Source organism: Stegostoma tigrinum, unplaced genomic scaffold, assembly GCF_030684315.1.
Source record: "Stegostoma tigrinum isolate sSteTig4 unplaced genomic scaffold, sSteTig4.hap1 scaffold_102, whole genome shotgun sequence".
Classification (NCBI taxonomy): Eukaryota; Metazoa; Chordata; class Chondrichthyes; order Orectolobiformes; family Stegostomatidae; genus Stegostoma; species Stegostoma tigrinum.
This window is the reverse complement of record NW_026728054.1, coordinates 925,170-932,014: the sequence shown is the minus strand read 5'-3', so window position 1 is coordinate 932,014 and position 6,845 is coordinate 925,170. Positions and strand designations below refer to the sequence as shown.

The 6,845-nt window shown below is 45.4% G+C and overlaps 1 protein-coding gene across 1 annotated transcript in view; it reads right to left on the bottom strand.

The window, feature by feature from the left end:
* LOC132207572 (utrophin-like) overlaps positions 1-1,476 on the bottom strand; it is a 152,660-nt gene extending 151,184 nt beyond the window's left edge. Inside the window, exon 1 of the mRNA XM_059643525.1 lies at positions 1,262-1,476. The gene's annotated coding sequence lies outside the window, so the exon portion shown is untranslated. The remainder of the gene's footprint in view (positions 1-1,261) is intronic.
* Between the last annotated feature and the right edge of the window lie 5,369 nt (positions 1,477-6,845).

The window sequence follows — 6,845 nt, the reverse complement described above, 5'->3', positions numbered from 1 at the left end:
AGAAGTGGTGTTTCAGATTAGTCAGAGGATTTATACTGAGGCATTTCAGATCAGTCAGAGCGTGCCTCATTTTAATGCAGTAAGACTTGAGAGAATGCCTCATTGTGAGAGGGTCAGAACCAAGTCAGTGCCTCATTATTAGACACAGTCCAAAGATGTCAGTCGCTCTGTTATAAGGTGATACCTCAATGAAGGATCATTCTTGAGTGTGTGCCTCATTGTTCATGGGTCAGTACAGAAGGAGTGCCTCAAAACTGGGGAGAGCCAAGTAATTAGAGATTTGGTGCTGAGGTCAGTGCCTCATTGTTACAGGGTAAGTTCTGAGGCAGGCTCACATTGCTAGAGGGTTAGTTCTGAGTGAGTATATTACTTGCACACAGTAAATACTGAGTCAGTACCTCAATGCATTGGGTTCAGAGTTGATGGAGTACAACATGATTAGAAGTTCAGTCCTGAACGATTGCAGCTCTGTCAGAGGGTCAGAACTGAGGGGGCAGTGCTTTACTGTCAGCGGATCAGTTCTGACACAGTACCTCATTGCTGGAGAATCAGATCTGAATGAGTACCACATTGTCAGAAGGTCAGTACTCAGCCAGTGCCTCAAACAGAGAGTACCCATGCAAATAAGCAGTAAAAACACCCATGTAAATTAAATCTTAAAACACAGAGGATCCTGCAAACAAACCCTAAAACAGAGAGCCTCCTGGAAATAAACCCCAAAACACAGAATGCTCTGCAAATAAACTCAAAAACACAGATGGCACTGTAATTAGACCATAAGACACGGAGCTCATTGTTTCAGGGTTTTTTTTAAACAAAGACCCAACCGTAACAAAATCATGAAATGAAGATCCTCCTGTAAATAAATGCTAAAGCCTAGAGCTCACTGGAAATAAATCCTAAACTACACTGCTTTCTGCAAATAAACCTTAGAATACAGCCTTTCTATGTAAATCTTAAATCACAGAGCTCTTTGTAAATAACCCTAAAACACAGGCCTCATTGTAAATAAACCCGAAAACAGAGAACTCCCCCCCGCCAGTGTATAAGCACTGCAACACAGAGCCCCCTGCAAATAAGCCATAAAGCACAGATCTACCCTGTAAATTAAGTCAAAAACATACAGGACACTGTAAAACACAGAGACCCCTACAATTGTACACTCAAACACACAGACCCCTTTAAAAAGAACTCTAACACACATCCCCCAGGAAGGAGAGAGGAAAAGACACGGCTGAATAAAGCCGAAAACACAGCGCACCTCTTCATGCACCCGAATACTGAGCCGACCTGTAAACTATCTGTAAGGCAGGGCCCTTCACAAATAAACCCTAAAAGACAGAGCTCGCGATAAATGAAGAGCGCCCTGTAAATAAACCCTAAAACACTGAGTAAAAACCCAAAAAAACTGCGGATGTTGGAAATCAGAAAAAAAATACAAAGTTGCTGCAAAAGCTCAGCAGGTCTGGCAGCATTTGTCAGTTGAAAAACAGAGCTAACCGGTTCCGGTTCGGTGACCCTTCCACAGAACCTCCCTCAGTTCTGCTGGGCTTTTCCAGAAACTTTGTTTTTGTTCCTGATTTGCAGCATCCGCAGTTATTTCAGTTTTCAATTCACCAGGCAGTCAGTAACATCAAATGGTTGTGTATCACATATTTACCAGTCAGACTCAAACACGCCAAACTCGTTCGCTCACGTGGTCTGAGAGAACAAGGTGTTGAGCCGGATGAACACAGCAGGCCCAGCAGCAGGAAGGCTGACGGTTCGGGCCTAGACCCTTCTTCAGAAAAGTGGTCACTTGTTAATCTTGTAACCTTTGCCCCTGAATATCCTGTGGTCTGCCCTGTTTACTCATATCGGTTAGCACTTAACAAGGCTTCCGGAGGCTGGCTGGTGTGTCTTTAGTGATACAGGGCCCATCGCCTTCAAATATCCTTTTGTGTGGTTTTTCTGTGACATTATATCATAAGCCTCTTTACTGTTGTACGAAATATCCTCTTTACCGAAGAACCCACAGCGCTCCATGTGACCACGATCGCGCTCTCATTCATTCATAACTTTACTGACCACTCACTAGGGTCCTCTGTTTCCTGTTACGCATTTCATTCATTCATTCATTCATGATTTTGCCATACTTTTCACTAATAAAGGGAGACTATAAATTAAAATGTTCCTTCCACGCATTACTGCCTTTTCACAGTTTGAACTCGTGTTGCTGACAGTGTCCAAACCTGTGTCTACATCAGAGTCAATCCCTGACTATGTTAATTTTCTAATCTATTCAGAACAATATCTTCCCATCCATCGTGTCACCCGAAACTATGAATAATTATAATATTAATCAGCCCTCAACAAACGTCTCCCAGGACTTGAATAGCTGGCGGGACATCAAACAAGTTTCTGCTTTACCACATCTCTGTTAGATACATATTGACTAGGGCCCGCGATCAGTTTCAGAAAGTTCCTACTCTCTCTCAAAACAGCTCTTCCGTGAAATTGAGTGAGAAGAATGAGAAGGTCGGCAAGAGTGAAATCTCAAGTCCCGGCCGCGGTAATCAGGCCACTGACCTTTCTGCTGTCATCAACTGATTGTCAGCCCAATCAAATCACATCGGGTTGATAATCTTTCTGGTGTCGTCTAATTTTAAAAAAATAAAAAGGATCCACACCAGTCATTGCCCTATTTCAAATACCTCAGTCCTGTCCCTGTAAGAGCCCTCAATCCTGACCCGATTGGCAGTCAGACAACACTGCACGTCTACGGTACTGACCCTCTGACCATGAGGTACTCTCACAATGAGATGTTATTGTATAACATCCCATTGATTTCTATACTTCTACAAATTAAAGTCTTTTATCTGCCTACGCACAGGGATGCAGGCACTACCCTGAAGCTTCCTGCCCAGCTAGGAATTCAGTGTAAAACTTTTGTAACTCTTTGTCTTCCCACACATCGGTATGCAGACACTGTCTTAAGCTTCCTGACTGAATACAATTAGAATTAAACTGTGTCAAATAGGGTTCGGTGGGGAACATTTGTAAAGGTGTGAAACTTCTAAAGCATGCAATTTCTGTCGCTGACAAAGGGGCCAGGGCACTGAATTTGTGATTTCAAGTTGCCAGTGTGTCTGGTTAGAACAATCTGTCCGGATAACAACTTGAAATCGCCTCATGCCATCAGCAGCCACTTCAAGAGCAATCGATACTATATCCTGTGAAAATGGGAACTGCAGATGCTGGAGAATCCAAGATAATAAAATGCGAGGCTGGACGAACACAGCAAGTCCAGCAGCATCCTGAGATGTGCTGTGTTCATCCAGCCTCACATTTTATTATCTTCGGGACTACATCCTGGTCTTTCACGTTCTTGATGTAATAATTGTTTGGTATCCTGTCTTTGTCTGTTGTCGTAATTATTTTAGGTATCATGTCATTGTAAAATGTGTAATTATTTTATGTATCATGTATTTTGTAAAGTATGAAGAGCGGGGACTGTCCGCTGCTCGGGGAGAATTACCTGCGAGACTCTGCGCTCTGTGCCGGGTTAAGTACTGTGATTCTCCACAGCTTGTACTTGCTTGGTAATAAAAGGATTCGTGTTTTCCGAAACAGGTCAGTGTCTTGTTATTGCAACAAATCCGTGAGGGTCTCCGAAAACGAACATGACAACAGTACTGATTCGCTGACAGTGAGGTCCTCCATCAGTACTGACCCTCTGACAATGAAGTGCTCCCTCAGTACTGACCCTCTGACAGTGAGGTTCTCCCTCAGTACTGACCCTCTGACAGTGAGGTTCTCCCTCAGTAGTGACCCTCTGACAGTGAGGTTCTCCCTCAGTACTGATTCTCTGACAGTGAGGTACTGCCTCGGTACTGACCCTCTGACAGTGAGGTACTCCCTCAGTACTGATTGTCTGACAGTGAGGAACTCCCTCAATGCTGACCCTCTGACAGTGAGGTACTCCCACAGTACTGATTCTCTGACAGTGAGGTACTCCCTTAGTAGTGACCATCTGACAGTGAGGTCCTCCCTCGGTACTGATTCTCTGACAGCGAGGCACTCCCTCAGTACTGACCGTCTGACAGTGACGTACTCCCTCAGTACTGATTCGCTGACGGTGAGGTACCCCCTCAGTACTGACCCTCTGACAGTGAGGTGCTCTCTCACTCCAGTCCTCTCACAGTGCTGCAATAACCATCATCCAATGGTACTCCCTCAAATCTGACTCTTTGACAAAGAGGCCCTGCCTCAGAACTGACTTGCTGACTGAGGTACTAACTCAATCCGACTAATTCGCAGTGCTGCAGTGGGAGCTGTGTTTTTTCATGTTGATTTACAGTGGGCCTTCTGTTTTAGGCTTTATTAACTGGAGGTCCTGTGTTTTGGGGTTTGTTTACAGTCGCCTCTGCGAGTTTATTTGCAGGAGGCTTAGTTTAAGGGAGGATTTGCAGGGGGCACTGTGTTTCAGGATTTATTTACTCGGAGCTCTATGTTTTACACTTTATTTACAGGGACTCTGGCTTTTATGGTTTCTTTTACATTTTATTTCCTGAATGACCCTTCTTAGGATTTATTTAAAGGGGTGTCTGTGCTTGAGAGCATATTTACAGGGTTAACAAGGTGTAGAGCTGGATAAACACAGCAGGCCAAGCAGCAGCAAATGAGCAGGAAGGCTGGCGTTTTGGGCGAGACCCTTCTTCAGAAATGGTAGGGGGAGGGGGATCTGAAATAAATAGGGAGAGGGGGGAGGCAGACAGAAAATGGATAGAGGAGAAGATCGGTGGAGAGGAGACAGACAAGCCAAAGAGGCAGGGATGGAGCCAGTAAAGGTGAATGTAGGTGGGAGTTAGGGAGGAGATAGGTCAGTCCAGGGAGGATGGACAGGCCAAGGGGGCAGGATGAGGTTAGTAGGTAGGAGATGGGGCTGGGTTTTGAGGTGGGAGGAATGACAGGTTAGGGACCCTGTACCCCAATGGTGTCAATGTGGACTTGACAAACTTCAAAATCTCCCCTCCCCGACCGCATTCCAAAACCAGCCCAGCTGGTCCCTGCCTCCCTAACCTGTCCTTCCTCCCACCTATCCCGTCCTCCCACTTAATTTCTCCTCTATCCGTCTTCTATCGGCCTCTCCTCTCTCCCTATTTATTTCACAACCCCCTTCCCCTCCCCCATTTCTGAAGAAGGCTCTCGGCCCGAAACGTCAGCTTTCCTGCTCCTCTGTTGCTGCTTTTCCTGCTGCGTTCATCCAGCTCTTCACCTTGTGACCACAGTCACAATGATCTTTAATTGTAAACTAATCTGTCATATTATTTGATCTGTTAAGGTTACAATGGTTCCCGTGCCTCCTATGGAATACACAGATGCTCTCCCTCAGCTCTGTCTCTGGGAATGCAAAGCTGCTTTCTTCCACGCTACCCTCAGAGATAACACCAGCTTTAAACCTAAGCCTAGCCTCAGCCCTAATGTTCACACTTGCATAAACATGAAACCTAGCCTCAGCCCTAAATCTTATTTACTGGGGGCTGTGCGTTTATGGTTATGTACTTTATGTACTTGAGCTCTGCGCTTTAGGTTTTGTCTAACGTGGGTTCTGTGTTTAATAAGAACCAAAAGAACTGTGGATGCTGTAAATCAGGAACAAAAACAAAGTTGCTGGAAAAGCTCAGCAGGTCTGGCAGCATCTGTGGAGGAGAAAAACAAGTTCACTTTTCAGGTCCAGCAACCCTTCCTCAGAATGGAAGGGTACCCAGGCTCGAAAAGTTAACTCATTTTTCTCCTCCACAGATGCTGTCAGACCTGCTGAGCTTTTCCAGCAACTTTGTTACTGTGTTTAATAGTTTATTTACAGAAGGTTCTGTGCTCTAGGTTTTATTTACAGGAGGTTCTGTGTTTTCGGGCTTTTTACAAGGGACTCTGTGTTTTAGGAAAATTTACGAGTGGCTCTTTGTTCTGAGTTTCTTTTTTACAGTGATCTCCGTGTTTTAGGGAATATTTACAGTGAGCTCTGATTTAGAGCTTGTTTACAGAGGGCACTGTGTTTTAGGGTTTATTTACAGCTAGCTTTGCCTTAGGGTTTACTTACAGGGAGCTCTCTGATTGAGGGTTTGTCGGTAGTGAGATCTGTGTTTAGGGTTTATTTACAGTGAGATCTGTGTTTTTAGAGTTTATTCACAGGGTTTTCTGTATTTCATGGTTTATTTACAGGGTTTTCTGTGTCTTTGGGTTTGTTTACAGTGATCTGTGTTTTAGGGTTTATTTACAGTGAACTCAGCGTTACAGGGCTTATCTTCAGGGCCCTCTCTTTTTTGGGCTGATTTACACGGTACTCTGTGATTTAGGGCATATTTACCGGAAACTCTGTGTTTTAGGGTGTACATACATATTCGAGGGTCAGTATGGAGGGAGTGCCAGGCATCAGCCCTCACCCTAACCTCAGCCCAAACCCTAACCTTCACCATTGGCCGAACCCTAACCAGAACAGGAAAGAGCCTAAGGGGACAAATTGTGGGTACGCACCCTTAAATGGAAGGAGAGGGGCACCTTCTTCCCCCTCTCCCCCAACCCGACCTACACCCCCACCCCCACACCCACACCCTATCCCATCCCCCATCCCAAAACCCTATTCACACTCCCCCTCTACTTTTTATTCGAAAGAGGAATCCAAAATTAGCGGTGTGCACCCATAATCCCTATTTCTGCGGGTGCGGGAATGCTAGATAACCCCCAGATTAGGGTTGCGCCAAAATAAAAGCAGCCTCTGGCACCCTCTCGCCGTGCCCCCCCCCCCCCCCCCACCCCGCAACCTGACCTTTATGATAAGGGGTGGGTGCCTTCCGCCTTTAAAG